The sequence below is a fragment of the Ochotona curzoniae genome, unplaced genomic scaffold (assembly GCF_017591425.1).
Source record: "Ochotona curzoniae isolate NIBS_2020 unplaced genomic scaffold, NIBS_Ocur_1.0 scaffold_4506, whole genome shotgun sequence".
Classification (NCBI taxonomy): domain Eukaryota; kingdom Metazoa; phylum Chordata; class Mammalia; order Lagomorpha; family Ochotonidae; genus Ochotona; species Ochotona curzoniae.
In genome coordinates this window covers 21,016,946-21,043,004 of record NW_024467119.1, presented here as the reverse complement: position 1 = coordinate 21,043,004, position 26,059 = coordinate 21,016,946, and the positions used below count along the sequence as shown (strand labels likewise).

The window sequence follows — 26,059 nt, the reverse complement described above, 5'->3', positions numbered from 1 at the left end:
GTGATGCAGCCCTGGTCCATCAGGAGCTGGCAGTAATACAGCCACAGCCGGGGCATCTTGTGCCTGAACACATAAGCCCTCTCGTGACAGTTGTTGACATCCTCATAGGTGGGGTCTGTCACACAGCAGTGCTTCACCTGGGTCCTCTGCTCCTTCAGGTAGCATGACCAGAGCTTGTAGCTGCCAGGCAGCACATTGAGTGCCCGCTCATACAGCTGGTTTTGCCTGGGTTTGAAGGTACCATGTTTGAACTCAATGTAGTGGAGCCATGATCTGATGCAGTACTTGTTTTGCGTGATCTCCTCCTCAGAGGGAAGATCCTCTTCTGATGCTGATTTCCCCAGTTGCTGCATCTTGGGGTTCTAAGTGTGTGTCAACAGGTCCCGAGGTCACTGATCCTGATGCAATGGTGTTCTTCCATGGAGGAACCACCAGAAACAAGCTGGCTAGGAATGTCCTGTCTATTCAGCACAAGTTCAACTTCTATAAGGCTGATGAAAAGGGAGGGTAAGTGGATATTTTCAGGTAGTCCCTTCACCCAATAATGGCACTGTGATTGGCTAAAAGGCATGCCTAATCCCAATAGAAGTCATGGTTCCTATCAGGGTTGGAAGTTAAGCCATTGGGCAGATAAGTTCTAGGTCCTGACCTCCAGGTAACTGGCAGGGATCAGGGGGTGACTTGACTGTATATTCAGGCAATGATAGGAAATTAAATGCTGCTTGCTTTATCCATTTTCATTTCTAGACTACTGCTTGATAGCGTGTTCTGCTGATGCACTCATGTCACTAATCTGAAGGCATAGTGGCCCCTTGTCCACTTTGGTAATGTCAATCTCAGAACAAGGAACATTGAAGCTTTCAAAGGAACTTGGTGAAATTGGATGGTACTTGGGTCACAAACTCTGTACTTCAGAACAAATCAGATGATTTCCTTAAGTATCCTGGGATTCTGCTTCATAGAACCTCAACCCTATTTGAGAGAGGGAGAGAAAGAGCAATAGACTGAGAGACAGAGTTGGGGGTGGAGGGGGATTCTTCCATTTTCTTGTACACTTATGGAATGGCTAGCGACCCAGGCTGAGTGTGGTCAAGGCCAGCAGCCTGCAGCTCTAATCTCCTAGGCCATCCTTCACTACCTTCCCAGGCCATAAGCAGGAAAGTCAATCAGAGGTGGGGCAGTATTGACTGCACCTGGCACCCATGTAAGAAGCAGGTGCCTTCAGGAGCAGGCTTAGCCAGCTGTGCCACAGCACCAAACCCTAGCTGTTACAGGTTATGAGCGAGATCGCACCAGACATGTCTAAGGTTTTATTAAGGAGTCTTTATTAACCAAGCTTGGTGATAACAGAGTATAGTAGAAATGGCAGATTACAAGTCAATATGGCAATCCAACCAATCATGATCCAAAAGGGAACAAATGGTCATTACCCTTAAGTCCATCCATTAAGCTGAAGACCTATGTCCCAGCTTCCCCAACAATATGTTATCCTAGGAGACATGTCATGAATAACCTGGACACTTCCAAAGCTGCAGACAATCACCTTTCCTTGGCTTCTCTGCCCACATTCCACTACTGCTAGGCTTCACCTCTCCTGCAACTCGTGACAGCACACAAACCAGAAACAGTATTAATATATCCATTGTCCTATCTAAGCAGTACACAGGGACCAAAGAGGATTACCTGTCCTGGATCAGCCAAGAGTCCAGAAGCCAGAGTAAATGAAACACCTGACGAGAAAGAGCAAGTCCCCACCTCATGAGCCTTTTAAAGGGGTTTGTGAGGGGTGTGGTTACAGAACAATGCAATACTGTCCCCTCTCAGTTGATAGGTATTTGCTCCTGCCCACTTGTGACTCACCTAAGTATTTGGCGCTCACTGAGTTGGGAAGGAACAGGAACTGGGCTTGTAGCTAAAAAGACTACCTGGACTCATCTGCATCCAACATCCGGCCGAATTAGGGCCTGGGGGGAAGAATGTACAAGGAGAGGTGAAAGAGCCATCGCTGGTTGCACTCCATAACAAAGCCTCTCTTGGAGTTGCAATTTCCATGAAAATCCATCTCCATGGAAGATCTGGTTGTTAGCCGAGTGCCTGGTGAGTTTTGGTTCTCAAGATGCTCTTGGAGGAAGCTTTTATTGCAAGGCAGTCAGTGGGTGAAGTGAGTGACCACAGGTGTTGGGGTGTCAGGACACCTTTGCCAGGAGGGCTTCCTGCCATGGTGCTTCCCTCTCAGCTGGAGGAAGCATGGTTTGTTTGTGCTTGCATCGATGAGCTTGTCCCTGCCACCTCCCTTGCTATGGCGGTGAGTGCCTGCATGCATGTGTGCTCCATTGGCACACCACAGCTTGTGTGTGTATTTCCATGGAGCTGCTCAGGATCCTTCTTGCTGCCCTTGTGATGACAGGAAGACTAGGACTCACATGGAGGCTGCAGCTGGATGCAGGCTTTACGTCCCCATGGCAGCGAGCATGTAGATGCATGTGAGTGGTGCAGGTGGACTGGCAGCTTTTGTGTGATTCCATTGTGTGGCACGAGATGTTCATGGCCTGTCGTGCCCACGTGTCTTATCGCCCCGCAATAAGACGCAGACGCGAGTGAAGTCTTCTGCGGTAAAATTTATTGTGCACACCAAGATGAGGAGGAAGAGGAAGGGGCCCGACCCCGGCAGGCTGTCTGCTCTTATGTGCTGACTGGCCCCGCCTCCGCCGATGATAGGTCGGCTTCATGATCACACAGGGTCCTGGGCGACCGGATTCGTCAGTCCCCAGTGTTCACATGCCGGCCACGCCGCAGCTCACTGTGCATGCGCTAGGCGCCTGCGCAGTACCGCGAAGGCTACATGACTCTCCACCACGCACGAAGGTGTGGCTTCTTTGGCCGGCGCCATTTTAGGTACGGCATGTGGCCAGTGCATACAGATGCAGCTTGCAACAATGGCCAGTGTTGCCATGGCATTGAGTGTTCGCCAGCTGGGAAGCTTTGCAGGTGGACTCCTGCATTGTCTGTTTCTATTGAGCTCGTCGTGACCCTTGGGGTTGTAGTTACTGTGTGGCAGTAAGAGCATGGGTGCTGGTGCGCTGTGCAGGTGGCCCTGCAGCTTATCTTTGTTTGCATTGAGGAGCCCATGGTGGTGGTGGTGGTAAGGCTGTTCCCATGGTAATGAGCGTGCGCTCTGCAGGCAGCCTGTGGTTTGTCTGTTTCTGTTGAGCAGCATGGTCATCCCCATGGCAGTGAGTAAGTGAGTGTGTGTGTGTGAGTGAGGGAGTGCCCATCCCCCTGCTCAGAGTCCCAAAACACCCATGACAGTGAGTGCCTGCCAGTGGCTGGGGCCCGTGCCCTGACCCACCCCCCCATCACTCCCAGTTGCTCCCACCTTCCATGTGGCTCCCTGCCCAAGCAAGTCACAAAGTCTGGCATGGGGCAGTGGGCTCAGGTGGGGCTCAGGGGGCGAGAACGCAGGGAGGCTGGAGCTGCTGGTGCTGAGCTTGGTGCTGTTGGTCTTGGCAGAGCTCTCACAGGTAGTGCTCAGCTGATGGCCAGGCCCTCAACAACCTATGCAGAATGCCACTGAAACAGGAAAATGAAAACATGAAAAATAACCCAAAGCCAACTCTATTAATAACCGCGGACACTCAGCCTCTTGCATACCTTGCACTGGGCCAAGCAGTTATTTATTTTCATTTAAAAATGTACATATTTCAAAGTGACCCATACAGAGTGATCTCCCATTCCCTTGTTACTCCCAAACATCTGCACCAGCATGGGCTGTGTCAGGCTGAGCCAGGATCTCCATCTGGGTCTCTACCTGGATGGGACGGACCCGAGGGCTTGAGCCATCCTCCCCTGCCTTCCCAGGCACCTTAGAGAGCAGCTAGATCAGAAGTGGAGTCTGGACTTGGAGAGTCTGCATCCTGTAATAGAGCATATATTTCAAGTGGAGACTTCAGTGCTACAATGAAAACCTGTCCAAGAGTTGCTTTTTTTAAGATTATATTTTTGAGAGGAAGAGTTAGAGAGACCTCTTCCATCTGCTAGTGTATTCTCCAGATGGCTGAAGTGTCTGGACTGAGCTGGTCTGAAGCCATGAGCTTTTTCTGGGTCTCCCATGTGTGTGCAGGTTCCCAAGGCTTTGGGCTGTCCTTGACTGCTTACCTAGGCCACAAACACAGAGCTGGAAGGGATGTGGAGCCTCTAACACTCAAGCTGACTTACAAATAGGATGCTGTAGGCAGAGGCTTAGCCCACTGTGCCATTGTGCTGGCCACGGTGAGTTATTTCCTGAAGGCAGATGTGTAAAGCATGTGCCTTTTGCTGTTCTGTAGTGTAATAAGCTGCAGTTAGGAGCACAAAGTATAGGCATCTGGCCAATGATCTTGGACAGGCCACTTAGCCTCTTTGTGCCTCATGTAAATTTTCACAGAAAAAAAATAGTGCTAATTACAAAGGATTGTTAGGAGAATGAAAGGAACTAATGTAACGAGTGTTATATTTTCATCGTTATATTGCCCATCACCATTCGTTCATCCATCAGTGTTTTGCTACCTTCCCCTCCAAAATCCAGAAACACACTAGTTTGAAGCTCTATTACAACCTCTTTGAAACATGACTCTGCATCAGAAATCACAACTGCCTTTCCTTTTGCTTCAGTATCACCCTCTTTCACTCCTTCACATACACACTGCCTGCATGTGTCTGAACACCACGTTGCCCCAAATATGTATCTTCCAACACAAATCAAAACAACCCCAGGCTTCCTTTGTCTTACATGCTATTCTTTGACTACTTGATTCCTAATTATTAATGGCATTATTTTAATCTAGTAGATCCCACATTGCATTTGAAACAGCCTATCCCAGCCGCATACAACAGATATGATCAGGAGAGGTTCAAAGGAGAAGAAACAGAAGGCTTCAGAATCGACGCTAGGGCACCTACCACGGTATGCCACTGAAATTGTTAACGAGGATGCACTTGCCCACAAGACTCACACCTGCAGCACAGCCAGTACCAAGACCAGTTTCACAAGCAAGACCTCACTGAATCAGAAGAAAGGTTCTCAAACTCCCATTGTCACAATTCCTGCAGCTACCACTTCTTTAATAACCAAGCTGAATGTGAAAGACCTTCTACTGGATTTAAAATTTGCCCCATCAGATGAAAAGAAGAAAGAGGATTGTCAACGAGCAAATGAAACTCTAATTCAGAGAAGAGCAAATGCAACCAGGTGGCACCTGCAAGGAGTGTCACAGTACCTTACAGAGTACTAGATCAGCCCCTTATGCCTCAAGTTTGGGACTGGGTTGTGGCAGTGTTTGTGCAAGGTCCCGCTTGGCAGTTCAAAGGGTGGCCGTGGCTTTTGCCTGATCACCAGTTGACACATTTGCTAAAATTAAAGCCTTCCATCTCAAGTATCATGAAGTTCATCTAGATCCAAATGTTCAGAAATGGGATGTAACAGTGCTAGAACTCGGCTACCATTAATGTCATTTGGATAGACCCGTTTTCTTGAAGTTCTGGGACACACTGGATAGATACATGGTGAGACATAATCTCACTTGAGATACTGAATTACTTGGTTCCCTCTTTTTCTGGAAATCTGGATTAAGAAACATGGATATAGATTGATACAAAGACAGACTCAAGCTTTATGAATTTATCCGGAATCTGACAAATGAAGAAGCTCACACATTGATCTTTCTATAGACTTTGTCTGATGCTTTGTGCTTCAAAGGGATGGATGTTGCTTCTCATCCAGAGAAGCAAACTTTGGGCTTCCAGCTATTTTGTAAATATTAGCCTTCTAGTCTGTAGTTTAAATTGTATATTTTGATAGAAGTTTTTTCCTCATTGGTTATATTAGCATTACTTAAGACTTGTTTCTTTAGAAAGGTGGATATAAATGTTGTATATTTAGAGGCTGTAATCTTTCAAAGCCGTCTCGCTTCTGATTTTTTTTTTCATTTTTTTTTCAAAGAGTAGCTGTACAAGTGAAGTTTCAGATATGTCCTTCTTTTTTAATTGAAAAGGCAAATACACAGAGCAAAGGAGAGAGGGGAAGATTTTCTGTTTAATTCACTCCCCAAGCAGCCCCAATAGCCAGAGCTAAACTGATCCAAAGCCAGGAGCCTGGAGCCTCTTCCTGGTCTCATGTGGGTGCAGGGTCCCTAGGCTTTAGACCATCCTTGACTGGTTTCCCAGGCCACAAGCAGGTAGATAGATGGGAAGTGGGACTGCCGGGACATGATCCGGCTCCATATGGGGATCCAGTGCATCTAAAGTGAGAACATTAGCTGATAGGCTGCTGTGCCAGGCCCCTTGATTCTGATTTCTTACTAATTTCCTTTACTGAATATACTATGTTCTGGTGTACTTCCAAAAGCAAAGAGATGTGACTTTTTAATATAAATTGTTTAATGATTACATGGTTGATCAAAGTGCAAATGCTCAAGGTTTAGGGAAAATTGAGTGAACTCATTGTTTCTAAATTTGATATTCTTGTTCCTAAGGGAAGGTGAGAGACGGAGGAAGCCAGTCATAACTTTCCTCACATCCCAGTACTCAGGGATGAGGAACAGCCACCTCCCATCAACCCAGAGTCTCCATGGGTGTGTATTCCAAGGGCTCTATCCAAGCGGTTTGCATAGTTCTAAAATGCTGCCGATTTTGCCGATCCAAGGATGATGTCACCCTCCCGTGTCCATTGGCTCCATTCACCAACTATTTTGAGTGAATCAAAATGTCAACCTGTAAATGAACATCTGTATTTATTCTACTTAAAAAGGAATAATGAAAAATAAAGAATAACTCTTCAATTTTGGTATTGTTCAGACTTCTATAAGGAAATCAGTACAGTTAATCAGTGTACATTCTTCTCCCTGACTTTGGTGACTTTATGATTTAGAATGACATTTCTATCTGTAACTTTCCAATTGGGAAGTCTCAAAACAGTTTAAAAACATAATGGGCTGTACTTTTTGTTTTGGGAGCCAGGTGTGAATTGGCAAGATACGTGTCAGCTCTATTACAGTGTAACTTATCCTTTGTCGTTAAGTCCGTCTTTTATTTATACCTGTGATTGGGTTTCCAGTGTTCTATTTCTAGGCATGTCACTTCTGGCATTCTGATCTGTTATCCCTAAATACTCATCAATTCCAGGCACCAAAGAATACATCTGCCGAATTAAATGAACAGAAACAAGATAAAAACGCTGGTACTTAAAGTGTGTATTTAATAGGATATAAAATATAAAACCTATACTTAGGGCCGGCAGCGTGGCCTAGTGGCTAAAGTCCTCGCCTTGAATTCGTTGGGATCCTATATGGGCGCCAGTTCTAATCCCGGCAGCTCCACTTCCCATCCAGCTCCCTGCTTGTGGCCTGGGAAAGCAGTCAAGAATGGCCGAAAGCTTTGGGACCCTGCACCCACGTGGGATACCCAGAAGAAGTTCCTGTTAACCACTTGTTAATCACCAGGCCATGTGCCAGGCCCAGTAGCCAACATGATACTGGTAGATGTAGTGTATTTTTAAAGTTTTGAACTGATTCTACTTCCATTTTTTTCTGCATTCCCTCTTAAAGGTAAAAAAAAAAAAAAAAAAAAACTTGAATTTTGCTCACATTAGAATGTTTTGGCATATAAATTTGTTCCTAAAACTTGTTTAGTCCTTAGCTATTTCATCATGGAGAAAGTTTATATTCTGCAACATTTTAGTGTAAAATTACCCATTAATGCTAAAACAAAAAAGCCCTACCTACCTTTCCATAAAGATTTGGGTTATTACATATGAAATTTACTTAATGCAGAATGTGATTAAAATCAGAAAAATAGATTCTGTTCAAATTAGGTGCCTATTCAAAGGCATCTGGAAGCTTTGTACAGAGCATTAATACGAGAAATGCTGGGCTGTGTCCTTTTAAATTGGTCTCTTAGTATTCTTGGTTTTTATCTCATCCCTTTTTCTTTGATTTTTGCATTTTAGTTCTTCATTTAGGTTCATGGAATTAATTTTATGGGCATTATACATACACATGAGTTAAAAATTGTTTTACCTAATAAAATATACAATGGTCAGAATCAACTATGTAAAGATTCTCAACAAAATAGACAAAATTTTAACTAAATATTTGGCAGCTGCTGATTCTGTTAAAGGAAATCATTGAAAAACTCAGTTAATTTTAACAATACTAACTGAATTTCTATTCACTTTTGTTCGAGATTCATCAGGTGATTCTAGTAACAATGTAATTTCAATTTTAGTTGGAAATAAGGCCTTGATTAGGAATCTTGAAATGCCGTGTCCAGTGTGTTCTGGCATTCATTGCTGCATGTGGACATATTAGTCCCAGTGTTGTTCCCAAACTCCTATGTTTGAGTAATAACTGAGAAGTGGAAAATCTTACAAATAATGTATGGGGAATTATTACCTGTTATGTATTTACCTAAATATAAGTTGGAGTTATTGATGTCTTTGGGTTTGTGTGCAATGTTTTGGTCGGGTAGTATTCATAAGAATATCTTCAAATTGTAAATGTGCCATTTATTGAAGTGTAGTACACTCTTTAAGAATAAAGCTAAGGAAATAAAATATTGCCAAAACTCAAAACCCCCCAAACCAGATTTCTGTCACTTCTAAAAAATGCATCTATCATTCAGAATTAGACCTCTGACACGATTGGAAGGTCAACTGGATTAGGCATTCCTTTTAGCCAAATCAGTGGCATGGCATGAAGAGACTATCTGAAAATGCCCTCCTACCTTCCCTTTCCTTAAGCACTTATAAGCCTTGAACTTGTGCTGAACGGACAGGACCTTCCTCACCAACTTGCCTCTAGTGATTCCTTGACCAAATAACACCATCACATCACGCTCAGTGACCTCGCCAATAGTGTTGGACTTAAGGCTTCTGCTTCCTCTGCTATACACAATTCTAGCTGTTGATGATTTTAATGGGATCAAGATTAAAGGAAGGGTTTCCTTTAGTGAGCCACAGGCGGCGTCCAGAGGTAGACAAAGTGCTGACAATGGTCACGGTGGTGGTGAAGCAGGAGTGCCTTAGCCCTGATGCCGAGCTGCCACCCAAGCCCCACTGGCTGGTTGGGATGCTGTTGAGTTCCCGCTGGCAGGGCACCAAGGAAGCGGAGCCCTGGGAGGTAGCCGGTCCCTGGCCAAGAAGGAAAACAAGTTCTCCGAAGAAGCGATTCTACCTGGAGCAAGAAAAGTCGGTATCCTCATCACTGGACAGTCAAGGTGCAGCAGGAACATGAGGCTTACACCTGGAGAGGACATGATAATTGGCAACATCCTGTGCCCTCAGAGCAGGAGCACTGTAGTACCAGGCAGAGCCACCAGGACGATCTCTGGGGCCATTCCTGTCAGCAGAGGAGTTCTCCCTAGCGGCCTGCGAGTGCACAGGCTGCAGGGACCGAGACCTTCAAAGCCTGCAGGCTCAGGATGATGAGTGGGAATTTTACAATGCCAGACACCATCCCACACACCAACCACCATGTGCATGTGGTGAGCTGTCCCCTGGTCTGCCTTGGCTACTGGGGCTGCTCCCTTCGGGGTGAGTACACCGAGGGGGTAGCTCTCCATGACTGGGCAGGTCCAGGGCCCATCCACCGCCCTCATTGGGTGGCGGACGGGATTGGGGAGGGGCATGACCTTGGGCCTGGGAGTTTAAACTTTCTGCAGCCTCCTGGCTGCGAGTGGGTCTCAGGATGGGGGCATCTCATGCCTGGATCCCACACACTAGCCCCCATGTGCATGTAGTGAGCTGTCCCCGGGCGGCCATTGCGCCATTTGGCACCAGGTTCTGCCTGCTGGCCGCCCGGCTGGGGAGCTTTGAGGTTTGGGTTCTTTGAATCGCTGCTTAGGTAGCTCCAGTGCTTCTGGGATGTTAATCAATCCTAAAGATTCCCAATGACAGTAACTCTTCCTTTGAAGAACTTGTAATCTCTTAACAATGCTGAGCACCAGTTCATGCAAAAGCTAAGGCTCACAGCTTGTCCATCAGAATCATTTCCTGTTACCTGACATGATGGTGGATCAGCTGAGGGGTCAAAATAGGCAGGGCCATGAAATTAACTAGCACTCGAGAACCATACCCAGGGGTGGATTCTGTGAGGGATGTGTGAGCCACACCCTATGGAAATTCTAGCTCCATTGGTTAGCTCAACAGTTTGGGTGGTGATGGACTATGCTAGGTGTGACCAAGGAGCTTGCCATCAATCACAGGCAAAGGAACTCATAACAGTCTGGACTGGTCAAGGCAGCAGCACGCGAATGTGCATCCTGAATAGGGTGTGGGGTGGGCCGGGCTGCAACATTCACCAGCTCATACATGGCCAAATGGAAGGCCAGACTGCGCTGGGCACTGGCCTAAAGCCCATTGGCGTGTATGAGAACTGGGTCCAGGAGTGGATCAAGTGGAGGAACTTGGGAAACTCCCCTGGTGAGTCACAGCTCCCACTGGTGAACATGTGGTCCAGACCTGTGGGTTGGACAAGATGGGCAAAGTAGCACCAACGGCTGGCCATTGTGTGAATTGGTAATGGAGCGCGATGTACTGGGCAGGACTGAGCAAGCCTTGGCCTACAAACAAAACTAAAAACCAGCATGGAGTACAAGTTGTGCTGAGCTAGGTTCTTTTTTTCTTTAAGATTTATTTTTGTTATTTTTTCATTGGAAAGGCGGATATACAGAGAGGAGAGACAGAGAGGAAGATCTTCCGTCCAATGATTCACTCCCCAAGTAAGCGCAACAGCCGATACTATGCCAATCCAAAGCCAGGAGCCTCTTCCGGGTCTCCCACGTGGGTGCAGGGTCCCAAGGCTTTGGGCTGTCCTCGACTGCTTTCCCGGGCCACAGGCAGGGAGCTGGAAGGGAAGCGGGGCTGCCGGGATAGAACCGGCGCCCATATGGGATTCCGGGCATGCAAGGCGAGGACCTTAACCACTGCGCCACTGCGCCGGGCCTGAGCTAGGCTCTTGTACCTACTGGTTTGCGTGAGTCAGGGAAGCTAAGCCACAGTGTCTAAGGCAGAGGCCGGGACAAGTGAGGGGCTGAGCTATGCTGATTTAGAGCAACCACTGGCATGCATGTGATCTATGGCTGAGAACAGGCCCAGTTGGGGAGCTAAGGGGACATGCTAGCTGGGTTGAGGTTCCCACCAAGGGGCGCATGGGCGGGAATGGGGGCTGCATTGTGATCAGGATACAGTTGTAGTCTCCCTTGGCACAAGTGTGGATGGGGACTGGATGCACCAGGCCGGGCCAGACCCCAACACCTTCTGGTGTCCTAGAGGATCAGGGTAGATGTGGGATGGACTAGGCAAGGTCTCAACCCCTACGGAGCCATGTGTGAGCCATATGTCGGTATAGACAAGCCATGTCTGGGCTGAAACATCCAACAACAAGAACCAGATTGGGTTGAAGGCCAGACAGGAAAAGCCATTGTTCCTGCTAGGACAGGAGGTGAACTGAGTAGGGCTGGCTCATGGCACCCCTGATATGCACAAAATCTGGCATTGGGAGAGGTTCTGATGGAGAAGCCTGGGCAACTCCTCTGGCAGGACACAGTCCCTGCAGGTAAGCACAAGAAGCATGATAGGAAACAGTCCAGAGTAGGCCATGGAAAGTTTCCCACTAGCGTACATTTGGCATGGGTCAGGGACAGACAGGCTGAATCAGTTCACATCATCCACTGGCAAATCCGAACACCAGAAAGAGTGTGAGTCAAGCTAGGTTCAGCTGTGACAAACCAGTGCACAATACGGAATGCCAAGGTGAGATTTCCTGTACTGGATGTGACCACAGCACCCAACCAGCACACGTGAGAAGCAGGAAGGGAGTGTCCCCTTGCCGGACAGCTACTCCCACTGGAGAGCATGGGTTGGGATGGGGGCAGACCAGACTAAGGAGGGTTACAACACCTGCATGCCTCATGGACTTAGATCAGGGAAAAGCCAGGCTGAGCTGATTATTCCTACTGGTGCAATCTACTATTAGAGTGGGTGAGGGGTGTTTGGGCTTAGCCGCAGCATCAGCTGGCAGAAACCTGGCACTGGGGGCTAATTCTGTCAAGTCAAATGCCAGACCACCTGAAGGGTACATAATCCTGGAGTGGGAGAAACTTGGGAGGGAAATAGTGGGCTCCTCCCTTTTGGGTTACCACCCCCCATGGGAGGGCACGAAAACTAGGACAAGGGCTGGGGTGGCTAGACAGAGGCACTCAACAACATCCGTGAGGGCTGGATAGTTGAGCTGGTTGGATGGAACTAAGCTTCAATACCCATTGACATGTACAAGAGCCAAATGGGATGTGGGACAGACTGGACTAGTCTGCTACACATACTGGCAAACCAGGGTAGGGGGCGGGCCTGATGGGGGTTTTTGTGGGTCGCTCTGACTAAGCTGCAGCTCCTACTGGTTTATGTGAGGGCCGAGTATGTACTGGGCAGAACCAGGCAGGACTGCAACACCCATTGATTCCAGTGGAAGTCAGGGTTGCAAACAGAATCAACCCAGCAATTGCAACCACCAGCTGATAGAGGTGATGAACTTTGCCGGGCCCTCCCCAATCGAAATGCCGGACTCAGAACCCTAACCAAGAAAAGACAGAAGACAGAACTAGTCAATCAACCACCTCAGCTATATGTTGGCAGTGAAATACTGGGCAACTGGAGACTCTGAGGGACTGTGTCAATCAGTGGATACTTCAATGACCTCATCGTGCTTGGAGTGGCGAGATTGGCAGCAATTGATAAATGGTGAACTATCAAAACCACTTGAGCAACTATCTCAGAGCATGCCCCACATCCAGGACTTGGGATGGGAAACTTGGTGGGTCTTCTCCCTCAATATCCCCATTTACCTCAGATACAACAAGAAAACAATATGGAAATAATAGTCTTACCCACTTTCCTATAGCCCTTGAACCTTTTTACCCTAATTAACTATGTAAAGATTTTCATTTTTTTTATTATATTTTTGACAAAAAGGCCGGATGCCTTGAGCATCACCAGCATCACCAAGCCAGTGGCGGGGGTCATGAGTCACAGGAGGTGGTGTCTCAACCAGCTGGCAAGAAAGAAAAAGTGGCACCTGTTGAGGAGTAGCTAAGCTGTGAATTCTCCGGGGGAGCACAGATCCCCCAAACAAAGGTGGCACCTCTACCCTTTAAAAACCACGAAGAGCTTCCCCACTGGTAAATTCACCAACAGCGCACTTACCTCCTGGGGCAGCACTGCTGCATCGCACATATACCCATCGACCATCCCTCGTGTTCCAACCAGCATGCCCTCTTTCAGTTCTGGGTTGTGGAGTACACCCGTGTAGATGGCACTGTCAGCTGCAAGGTGAAGCCCTACATCACTGACCTTAGCTCAGGCAAGGAAACCTTCTTGAACAACAAGCACATTGAGCCACAGAGATACTATGAACTGAAGGAAAAGGATGTACTGAAATTTGGGTTCAGTAGCAGAGTACGTTTTGCTCCATGAGTCCTCAGATACCTCTGAACAAGACAAGAAGGATGACAAAGAGGAGGAAGGCAGGGCTTCAAACAGCTAGCAAACTGAGAAGCAGTCGACGTTGACAAGGCTCCTTCTCGGAAAGCGTTAGGATGGACTCAAGGAGCATCGTGATGCTCTCCGCAATGCCTCTTGTTGCCTTAAGTCTGCTCAGTTGCTGGCCAGCTTGTCGAAGTTAGAGTACACTGACTTGGGTTTGGATGAACTCTTCTCTGTAGTGCCTCAGCCACATTCCTCTGAGCATTTGTTTTCAGAACAGTTTCACCAATTAAAACACCTTGTTGTACTAGGAACGTGTTGGTGTTAATTGGTACTGCTAAGCAAATGAAACCCTTAGCCACAAAGGGAACTCTGGCATGTACTCTTTGCACGGGCACTTTTTATAGCTGTCAGGCTTTGGGTGCCGGGTTTTTTTCTGTTCCTTTTGGGACAAATCCCTGAGTAGTGTGTCTTAAGTTTTGGTTCTCACTGGAACAACCTCCCATGTGTACTAAATCTTGGACCTGGTTGAGCCCTTTAATCACAGAAGTTTATTTGCACTTCACTTTGGAGGAGGGCTGGGAATTTACCACATCACCTCGTTCTTGACAAGCAGGTGCCTGGTGGCACCTACTTAAGTCTAGGACTGTATGAGAAGATAATGGGTGCCATTTGAACAGCATGAGAAGCTGCAGTGGGTCCTAGATATAGTTCCTAGGAGAGAATTCCTGATTTCTCCCATGCAATATGTACATAATATTTTATCCTTTGCATTATTTAGTCCCATCTGTTTATTCAAATGTTACCCCTTTGATTTTGTTTGAGAAATACTGTCACTCAGGTGGCAGGGTCTTTACTTTTAATAGGAGCAACATCTATATGTCTGGTGGAGAGTATGCAACCTCCATGTTTCCGCACTTGTTAAACAGTTGTTTAACAAGGAGGTTGCATGTACCCTCCCAAGACCAGAAAGCAAGGGGAGTGTCCGTTTCCTAATTTCACAGAGAAATTGTGTGTGTGTGTGTGTGTGTGTGTGTGTGTGTGTGATAAGACTGTTTATATAGTATTTGTGTTTAGATGAATTGTGTGCTGAAGAGCTGACTACTGATTTTCATATGACAACGTTTTGAGATATAAATGTGATGCTGGATGATAGGCAAAGGCCTCCCTGCATTTGAAGGGTGTGTATGTATGTATTTTGGGGATAAAACTAATATAATTTGTAAACACAAACCCATTTCAAAGAAAGATGAAAGGGAGAATCATCCGAATGAATCGTATGTCTAACTATCAGGTTCCTAAGATCTCAGGGGACATGAATGAGGTGACCAGAGAGCTCCAGTAAAGGGCTGTGGGGTTAGCTTCCCCAAGAGCATCTGAGGATTCTGAAGATGATAAACTATCAAAGCACAAAAGACAAAATGGAGGAAAAAAGAGAAGCATGACCGGGAGGTGCAGGTGCAGCAAGCATCCGCCTCTTCCTTGCACAGAAGCAAGATCACAAAGCAAAAGGATGAGTCTGGTCTGCAGCCAGAGTGCACCTAGAGCTCCGAGAAACCCCAGAGTCCAGAAGCCAGGGAGAAGCAGAGGCACTACTCTGGGGCTCCTGAGGCCAGGCCGGCCGCCCCTGGCCAGGGAGTCAAAGGCAAGACAGAAGCATAAGCTCAGGACCTCTGACAGGAGGGAGGTCAGGGACCAAAGGGGAGGGACAAACCACAGACACACATTCGAGTGGGCTCTGGCCTTCTGAATACCCATTGTGCCATCAGAGTAGAAATCAGAGCCCAGACCAATTGCACAGCAGAAAAGGGCCTAATGCTCCTGCAAGTGGGACTCATTGAATCCCAGTGAGTGCAGGCAACAATGAGGCCAGATCCACCATGCTAGAGACCTGAAAATGAAGTATTTCTAAAATGCAGTCCTCTATATCTGACTTTCCAATAAAAAATAACAAATCCTTCTGACTAATTCAAGTCAGCTATGCCATTATTTTTTTTCTTTAATTTTGAAATCCTTAGAACTTGATTCTTTCAATTCTTAGTCATTTAGACAGCTGTAGTTTCAGTTACCCTTTATTCATTATTAAGATATTTAAAAATTTTGATCTTTACATAGTTGATTAGGGCTCAAAGGGTCAAGGGCAACAGGAAAGTGGGTAAGGCTCTCGTTTCCACATTTCCTTCTACCTTCTTGTATTTGGGGGGAGGGGAGACAAAGGGAAAAGCCACATCCACCCTCTCGACCATCCTGGGTCCCATTCATATGAGCCATGCTCCGAGGATACTGCTCAAGTGGTTTCAGTAGTTCAACTGTTCTGAATTGTTGCCAATCTTGCCATTCCAAGCACAGTGAAATCTCTTTAGAATTCACTGGCAGGCAGAGTCCACCTTAGCACCTCCACTTGCCCAGATTTTCACTGCCAACACTTGGCTGGGGTAATTGATCCAGTTCTATCCTCTGTTCTGGCACCAGGTATTCTAAGTAGGCTCCAATGTACTACCATATCCTTCATGTGCACCTGGATATGCTGTCCACTTCTCCATCTGAGCCACTGAAGAGCCTCCGCTTGGACACATGGACTCCATGGTCAGACCATGGAATGTGCAAATCTCTTCCTGGTCATGGTTCTAAGTTCAGTTTGAGTGGGGTGAACCCCAGAGAAACTTTGTCTGAGATGATTCCAGACCAGATTCTTATGTGTGCTTGCCAGTATGGGGTCTGGCACAGATCCTTGCCCCAATCAGCCACTACATATGCTGCTGGTTGGAATTGCTGGGTCAGTTCCATTTCCAGCCCTGCCTTCTACACAAACCAATGGATTTTGGTGCCCAGCCTGACCCTGGCCACCACACGTTTGGCCTTCACACAAACCAGTGGGAGCTACAGCCTAGTCAGAGCAATGTGCAATAACCCCCGCCAAGCCAGAACCCTCTGCCCTGGTTCCCGTGCTTGCCAGTACCTACAGCAGAATTGTCCAGTGTGTCCCACATCCCATCGAGTTTCTCACATGTCAATGGGCATTGAAGCCTAGTTCAACCCTGGTGCCACTTGGTGTGCAGACCACCTAAAGGCCAGGACTGGCTCACTGCCATGTCAGCAGTGGCCATGGCCAGTGCCCCAAGCATTGAGTCCAACCTGGTACTTCCAGCAGCTGCCATGCAGCTGGAAGCTCTCTCCACCCAAGCCCCGTGCCCTGCCCATTTTGGAGATGGAAATACTGCCAAGAAACTGAATCCAAGGTAAACATGTGTGTCACTATGTGACACTGGAAAAGGTTATTTTATTCATACAAGCACTCATTGGCTCATTTCCGAGAAAGGGATGGGAGGCACAGTGCACAAGTGCCCACAAGTGGCAGGTCTGGCCTGGGTTGAATGTGGAACTGGAACTCCATCCAGGCAGTAGGGACCCAAGTACTTGAACCAGCTCTGCTGGCTCCGAGGCAGATTTGTGGTGTAGTTTTCCTTCAGCCTCCTGAACACGGCCACTGGGACACTCTGCTGCTGCAGCGGCACCTCACTGGGCTCCAGGTCCATCTCTTCATCTTCACCCAGCTGGATCTCCTCAGGGTTGCCCTGCTTGCCCACCTCAACCAACTCCTCATAGTCACCATAGCTCCTCACAAACAAGATCTTGCTCTGGGCTCTTGGGGGCTGGTCTTGCTCAGCCTGGGTCACCAGCTGCTCGGCTCTCTGTTCCAGCAGCCTCATGTAGTCCATGCCATTCTGCCCCAGGGCCAGGTCAGACACCTCGCCAGTAGCACTGCCTGATACCTTGAGCATGTGGGAGGTCATGAAGTTGATCTGCATGTTGTAGCTGACCTGAACACTGCGACGGACCCACAGCATCTCGTGGATTGTGTCCTCGTTGCTGTGACATGCCTTGAACTCCTTCCATGTTGTTCAGAAAGCACTGGTTGTACTTGGGTCACAGATCTGTGAGCAGAGGTTGTAGATGGCACAGGCCCAGTCTATCTCCCCAATCTTGCACTCCATCTCCACAAACTGCAGGCATGCTCGTCTGATAGCACTTCTTTGGTCTTCTGGTAGATGCTGCAGGTATGCGTGACCCTGTAGACCTCGGCAGCCTTTTGGATGTAGAGGTGGAATATGTTGTACTGCTGTGCAGGTTCCACAGTAAGGGTGGCACACTCATACACAGCCATGGTGTGCCGGGCCAGGCACCATTCCTCCTTCAGCTGTGCATACAGCAGGTCCAGGTTCTTGCAGCATTTGGGAGGGCAGCCATCCATTACCTGTTCAAAGAGGTCCCGGGCCAGCTCCAGGTTATTGCCCCCGTAGCGAGCGATGACCTTGGCCAGGTAGGACTCCAGATGTCAGACATGTTGGGCCACTCAAACAGTGAGATGCCACACTCATAGGCCTTGAAGCTGTCCTCGAAGTACTTGCATGCCTCCAGTCACATGGCATAGTGGATAACCATGTAGTGCGAGGCGGTTCTCAGGTCCAGAAGTTGGTCAAACATCGCCTGGGTGGACTTGGAATAATTTCAGAAACCTGTGTGAAATCTCTGCATGGTAATCATGGTCCAGATGGCCTCCTCATACCCCTCCCGAGCCTTCTCAAATTGGCCACTGCAGATGTAGTAGTCAGCCAGTAAGCACCAGAGCTTGCCCAGGTGGTTGGTGAAGCAGTTGAGGCCCCAGCAGATGATGGCGTGCATGTGGAGGGAATACACCTTGTCTGGGTTCTGCAGCATGAGGTCACACAGCTCGAGCCAAACCTGGTACTTGGACTTGACAGCCTTGGACACGAAGCGTTCGTCATTGACCATGGTAGCCATGCACTCTGCTGCCTCATCCAGCCAGTCACTGCCCTTGAGACAGTCAATATATTCCTCAGTGTTCTGGGACTCACCTTGAGGAAGCACCAGTAGACTCGAATGGCTGTCACCGGCAGAGGGTGTGAGCCCAGGAAATGCAGGTACAGGGTCTTGATGTGGCAGTGTTGAGTGATGGGCAGGGCCCGCAGGGCGTGGTCGAAGGTGTGGAGGGTGCGTGATGCAGCCCTGGTCCATCAGGAGCTGGCAGTAATCCAGCCATAGCCGGGGCATCTTGTGCATGAATACATAAGCCCTCTCGTGACAGTTGTTGACATCCTCATAGGTGGGGTCTGTCACACAGCAGTGCTTCACCTGGGTCCTCTGCTCCTTCAGGTAGCATGACCAGAGCTTGTAGCTGCCAGGCAGCACATTGAGTGCCCACTCCTACAACTAGTTTAGCCTAGGTTTGGAGGTCCCCAGTTTGAACTCAATGTAGTGGAGCCATGATCTGATGCAGTACTTGTTTTGCATGATCTCCTCCTCAGAGGGAAGATCCTTTTCTGATGCTGATTTCCCTAGTTGCTGCATCTTGGGGTTCTAAGTGTGTGTCAACAGGTCCCAAGGTCGCTGGTCCTGATGCAATGGTGTTCTTCTGTCAATTGAACTACCAGAGACTGAGAAGCATGCATGGGAAGTAAAAGAACCTAGACTCATGGGCATGGCCTTGGTATGTTTTATCATCAGTATTGTGCTTGAAAAAAAATGAAGACCAACTGACAGGGCCCTGTCCGCATCTGAGAATGTCTGACTTGGGAAAGTGTGCCAACAGTAAACACTGGACAATGTGTTTCTGATGTCCTGAGATGCTGTCGAATCCAGTGTGATCATGACCTCAGAAATGGATCAGAGTTAAAATATTTAACAATTGCTAAATTTATGAATGGTCTCCTTCATCATTACCTAGGTAAGCCAAGCTACTCAATCTTAAGGAGTGATGAAATTAACTGAAATTAAAAAAAAAAATCTGAATGTACTGTGGGTTGGAAGGCTCAGTGATCCTATTATGTTCATGAATCTCAGAAGGGGTTCAGATGCTGGTTGGAGTCATTCCTACACCATCCTGCAAATGTACCCATGTCAGGCTTAGGTATCGACTTCTTTAGCTGCCTCTACATCTGGCATTCTTGGTTATAGACATGCCTATTTGTAGGCTGTCATTTCTGTATCTACATAGGTCACCAGGTGAGGTTCATGGATGGCTATGTGATCTGTACATGCATATTGATGAAATCCAGGCAGACAATGCCAGACCAACTTTGTTTCCAGAGAGCTTTGGGAAGAAAACCTCAAGAACCAAAACACTTACCACCAGCGTTGAATTTGCCATCCAGAGCGCAGTTTTGGGGTTCCTCATAGAAATCCTCAATATTAAATCTGAGTAGAAATGCTTCTAGGTGAAGCTGCTTCTTGTTCTAGCCTCACATGAAGCCAACATTGTGTTCAGTCATTTGTGAGCCAGTGAATGCCCTGAGCCAGTGTTGCTGTGACATACAAACACCCAAATTCCTAATTACAGCCTAGAACATCACCAAGCCATTTAAATCCTAAACTTCTTTGTTAATCACTAATAACATAATGCTTGGTGTGTTCAAAGTGGTGTCTGAAAGTGAGGCCTGTAAAAATTGATCAAGTTATTTATTTTTTTAATACATCTTTATTAATTACATTGCATTATGTGACAGTTTCTTAGCCTCTGGGAATCCCCCAACCCCTCCCTGTACCCTCTCCCCATGGTGGATTCCTCTACCTTTTTGCTGTATTACATGTCAAATTCAGTCAAGATTTTCATTGCAAGAGTATACCAAGCAGAGCCCAGCATCCTATTGTCCAGGTAAATTCAACAGTTTCTTTGGGAGACCATCTCTGGTCTGAAGGCAGAGCTGGCAGAATATCATCCCAATCAATTTAAAGCCACAACATAATGACAATTTACAACATTATGGAATTGATTTACATGGTATTGAGTAACCAATATGTTAAAAAATGCAAGTTCTTAACCACATCCTGTGACTACTTCATTGACTTTTCAATTTTGGTTTATACACAGAACCAGCTGCTAAACACCTTAAAATGTCTATAGGGTACTATTCAGCTGTCTCATGTCTATTTTCATTTTAGTATTTAGCAGTTTATAGTGTTGATGCATAATTTTGCTGAACTTGGCGGATTTAAGGATAATCTAAACAGTTATAACTAACAAGGCATATGTCAACAATTGAGGTGCAGAACAGTTTTAGGAGGGGTGTGCAGAGAAATACCTTAGTGAGGAGTAATTAATCTTTGTGTCCTACCTAGTAAGGCATGTGTGATTCTATACTGACCATTTCCTGTCTGATTCTAAGCTCTCCTTGTTGTTCTCTGCCTATCTATTCTAATTTGTGCACGTGTGTGTGTGTTGGGGGGGGGGGCCTCTAGAGCGACCCTGATTGTCATTGCCAGAGAGGGTGGGGACCCAAAGTTGAAACTAAGGACCAGAGAAAGCTCCCCTCCCTAGTCCTGAAGGAAGTTTACTGTTCTGTTTCTGCGGCCCGCACAGGGTTCCTGGCTGTTGTTCCGATGACCTTGGATCCTGCGAGGAAGGATTTGGGCTTCTTCCATCCCATGTGGTAGATCGAAAAGGGGGTGGATGACCTCAGAGTTCTCAGCCTTTGAAGGCACTCCAGTTCCCTGTGGTCTCTTTGGCAGTTGGAATGTAGTCCTTGGTGAGGATCCTGGAGTCTCCAGGATTGAGATGCAAGCCTCCTCCTGTCCCCCTGCTCCACTCTGGGGTCCCCCGCTGCTCTGTGCATATGACCTCCTGTTAAGAGGCTGTCAGGATTGCTCTTGATTCCCCCTGTATGTCTTTGTGGTTTTGCTATTGTCTAATGTTAGTTTGAATCTGTTGCCCATAAGTTACCTGTTATGTGCCTGATAGGTTATACTTCACATCTTCCTCACACATTTTAAGGAGATGGAAGATTTCTCTGCTCTCCTGCCCCATTTCAGAGTAGCACACGGTTTTGTAAGTATATTAGGTTTTACAATTTTTTGATGTAGTTCATAAGCAGTCTGACTCACATTGATTGCCGGTTCATTGGTTACCTCACAATATCTTATTGCATGAGATACAGGCTGTTTGGGGTTCAAATAATATTACAGTTTACAGGTACTGTTTTTCGGATTGACATCAATTCATGTTAAATTAAGGCAAACATGTGTTATCTAACCTTTAGGTTAGATAAACAAGATTTAATAATGCAGTTTGTCCCTAAAACAGGCAAACCAAACATTGGTTTATTCCAAAAGTTGATAGATTGAGGGCTTCCCGCCTGCCTGCCCCAGGTCAGCCAGCCATGTCTGTGTTTGGGAAGAGGCTCCTGTCCCGGGTGGGGTGCCATAGGGGCCCCTTCCGCCCAGCTCAGTACCGTCTGTGCTTCTTCTTGAACTTTTCATAGTGGTAGTCATCCCTGGCCTTCTCGTTGGCAGGACGCTTGCGGTTAGGAGGGGAGCGCTCAGGCTCCAGCTTGTCTGTGTCCCCCACTCTCAAGGGCCGGGCTTTGGACTCCTCCTTGTTTCTCCGGATGGGAGCATTGAGCTCCTCGTGATAAAAGCGGTTGTGCTGCACGTAGTTGACTGCCAAGTTGGTGGGCACAAAGGACATCTCACTGTCCTTTTTCTTGTTCTGCTGCTCAGCCAGCAGGCGAGCCTTGGCGTCCTCCGTGGAGATGATGTTCTTGATCTTAACATCAATGCCCAGGTCCACCTCGGGGATGCCGCTGAGCATCTGGTTGGACAGCATCTCCTCGGTCCTCTTGGCCGAGGCCACACGGATGTTCTTGGGCAGCTCATAGAGGAAGTCCTCGGCGTTCTTGACCTTCACCTTCTGGTCCTCGTGCTCCACGATGCCCTTCCGCTTCTTGAGCTCTGTCTCTATGTACTTCATCATGTTGGCATCCTCGTCCCTGCGGTTGGTCTCTGCCAAGAATGACGTGCCCAGGTACTGGTCTTCCTCCTCGCTGATCTCCTTGCCCCTTTCCTTCAGCTTCTTCATGTCCACCATTCTGCTGGTCTTCATCTCGAAGGGGTCATCCACCAGTGTGTTCTCCTCTTGCACCTTCTCTCCCACCAGCAGGGCAGCAGCACTCACTCCCTTGGGCCTCTTCAAGTTCTGCACCTCTCAAGTCTCCTCCAGATTCAGCCGAACCTCCCAAGTCCTACTCTTCTTCATCCGACACCAAGTCCACTCAGCACCGGCGGAAAGTCATGCTAGTGACCGACAATGGTGTTCTTCCGTTGAGGAACCACCAGAGCCTAACTGGTGAGGAATGTCCTGTCTATTCAGCACAAGTTCAATGTTCATAAAGTCTAATGAAACGGGAGGTTAGGAGAGCATTTTCAGGTAGTCCCTTTACCCAATAATGACACTGTGATTGGCTAAAAGGCATGCCTAATCCTCTTGAACAAACGAACCTGTCAGAGATCATGCTTCCTATCAAGGTTGGAAGTTAAGCCATTGGGCAGATAAGTTCTAGGTCCTGCCCACCAGGTAAACTGGCAGGGATCAGGGGGTGACTTGACTGTATATTCAGGCAATGATAGGAAATTAAATGCTGCTTGCTTTATTCATTTTCATTTCTAGATCACTGATATTGTCTTCTGCTGATGCACTCATGTCACTAATCTGAAGGCATAGTGGCCCTTGTCCACTTTGGTAATGTCAATCTCAGAACAAGGAACATTGAGGCTTTCAAAGGAACTTGGTGAAATTGGACGGTACTTGGGTCACAAACTCTGTACTTCAGAACAAATCAGATGATTTCCTTAAGTATCCTGGGATTCTGCTTCATAGAACCTCAACCCTATTTGAGAGAGGGAGAGAGAGAGAGAGCAAGAGACAGAGACAGAGTTGGGGGTGGAGGGGAATTCTTCCATTTTCTTGAACACTTGTGGAATGGCTAGCGACCCCAGTTGGGTGATGTCAAGGCCAGCAGCCTGCAGCTCTAATCTCCTAGGCCATCCTTCACTACCTTCCCAGGCCATAAGTAGGAAGGTGGATCAGTGGTGTGGCAGGGGTCAACTACACCCAGCACCCATGGGGAAAGTAGGCAGGCTTAACCAGCTGTACCACAGCAAGAAACCCAAGCCTCTCTTGAATTTGCAGTTTCCATGAAAATCCATCCCTATGGATGGTCTGGTTGTAAGCTGAGTACCTGGTGGATCTTGGTTCTCAAGGTCCTCTTGGAGGAAGCTTTTGTTGCAAGGCAGTCAGTGGGTGAAGTGAGTGACCACAGGTTTTTGGGGTGCCAGGACACCTTTACCAGGAGGGCTTCCTGCCATGGTGCTTCCCTCTCAGCTGGAGGAAGCATGGTTTGTTTGTGCTTGCATTGATGAGCTTGTCTCTGCCTCTTTCCTTGCCATGGCAGTAGGTGCCCAGATGCACACGTGCTCTGCAGGTGGAGCATGGCTCATGTGTATCATAGTATAAGCACCTTTTCTCAGTGACACAGAATACCCATAGCAATAGTACCATGCACACTACTGACTTCCATATCCACAAGACATTGATCTAAACACTTTATGTGGATTCCATACACTCAGGATTTAACAGTCAAATTCCTGCTCATGAGCAGTTTGCTATTCAATGGGAAGCTCAACAGTAATAAAATACCCTCGGGCCGGTAGTAGCCAAAACAGATGCATGCTCACATTATACAACATTAATTTCAATTTCTCCTTATTTCCATCATACTGTACACACCTAGCACTTGTATTGTTTAAGCTGTATCAGAGGGAATTAGTTTATCACCTATGACTGTAGCAGACATTCGGAACATGCAGTAACATGCTTCACCTTGTACATAAAAGTTTGTGACAGAAAGACATCGTTATAGCTCTCAGGTAATCAGAAAGGAACCAGATCCCATAGCACACCCTTAAAGTCCTAGACTACTTTGTAGCTTCTCTCCAGCATGTGATAGAGTCCCATCTCAGACCTATTGTTCGATGTTCGGGTCAAAGGTATTTCCCTTTCAAGGAAGTCAGCAATTTGTCCATCTAGAAGTAATTTTTCCCATCTTCATAAAATGCTTAATGACCTCTGCAATGTTGATATGCTTCTGTATATTCAGTGAGATCTTACACATTGCCTAACTATCTTGTAGATTAGATGTGTGACTTCAAGGACCATTCAAGAAAAAATCGATGCCAGTTAAATGAAATCAAGACTACTTTTACGTAACTGCTTTGGGACAGTCAGGAAGCTCCATTTCAATTATTTGCCACATTCAAGATTTTAAACTTAGTGAAAATTCTTAGTTGCAAAGCACACTTGACACAAACATGATACAAACATTTAACAGACTTCCAAACGTTCTATGGCTTTTTAAATCACAAACTGTTCATATTATCTTACTTGGATTACTATTTAAAGTGATGTGATTAATATTAACTTATACCTTATGATGAAGAGTTAGGGGTAGTTACTCATAAGGTAAGTTATTTTCAAAGGAATGGATTTTAGCTTCATTTAGCTGTACAAGCCACTGGCATATCCAAGGGTCCACTCTGGACAGACACAGCCCAGGAATACTATGACAGATACAACTCACCTGATGGCCTCAATTCTGTGTGGCAGTGTTCATGCAAGGAGGAAAACCTTGTGGTTATGGTCAGTACTCTTAGGCAGGTAGGCTACAGCCAACTGGCTAGATTTTTCTTGGTGCAAAGAAGCTATACTAGATCACACCATGTGACAGTCACAAACACCAACCAGAACCAATCCACCATGGAAAAGCTGCAACCACAGTCTCCATATCTGCTTTTTGAGGAGCTAGAGTAAAGTGGTTTTCTCTCCCTCTACAAACGTGTTTTTGGGAAAGTTACCATGATATTCAAGCACAGGAATTTCACAAATACTTTACATTTAATTCACTTGTCAGTGTAGACTCTCTGACAACAGGAGCTGATAGTCTATTGCCCCCTTCTGCCCATCCATTGTGGTCTTCTGCTAAAACCTTGCTTTTGGGTCAGCTGGTTTCAGGTAATATTCTTTATTTTCTTCTCCCAACACTACCTACAACCAGAGATATACACCCCCATATTTTTAAGACTGTATTTAGTCACTATTAAGTTTTTCCCAAAGCCATCAAAACTGCCATTTCCACGGAGGCCTCAAATAGGCCAACATTGCTCAAGATGGAAATTTCTTATGACTTGGTGCTGCCGTCTCTGTCCAAAGCTCTGGGCTCAGTGTCAGCTTACATGCTCTAGCCAACTGTGTGGAGAGGAGACACTCAGGACCAACTAATGCCTAAGGGAATCAGACCATCCAATAACGGTGCTGTCTGGTGAACTCACATGCCTTGTCAATTCTGGCGTTCAAATTATCTCCCACAGGGATGAGCTCAAACATTTAAGCAAAACATCACTTTGTCTACCTTGAGCACAGAACTTCAAGTTCCTCACAAGTGCTTAGGATTGATCATTACTGACCAGTTTCCTTGCTCCATTTCCAACAGATACCCAAGTGTGATATTGAGGTGAAGCAAATCCCATTTAAGACATTTAAGATGCCTATAATGGGTGATGGGGGTTCTTCACACGCCATCTGCCTGATTTGACCATACAACAATTGCACTTCAGCCTGGACCTCTGTCTACCCAAGACCTTTTATCTTCCACAGAGCCAGATTCAAGTTTCTGGGCCCAATTGCTGTTACAGATTCCAACT

General features: G+C 46.9%; 3 pseudogenes; 1 reads left to right on the top strand and 2 right to left on the bottom strand.

Moving 5' to 3' along the window:
* Positions 1-406: 406 nt before the first annotated feature.
* On the top strand, positions 407-13,571 carry LOC121147324 (annotated as a pseudogene).
* Positions 13,572-16,806: 3,235 nt separating this feature from the next.
* LOC121147323 lies at positions 16,807-18,880 on the bottom strand (annotated as a pseudogene).
* A 2,869-nt stretch (positions 18,881-21,749) lies between these two features.
* Positions 21,750-25,742, bottom strand: LOC121147322 (annotated as a pseudogene).
* Positions 25,743-26,059: the final 317 nt, after the last annotated feature.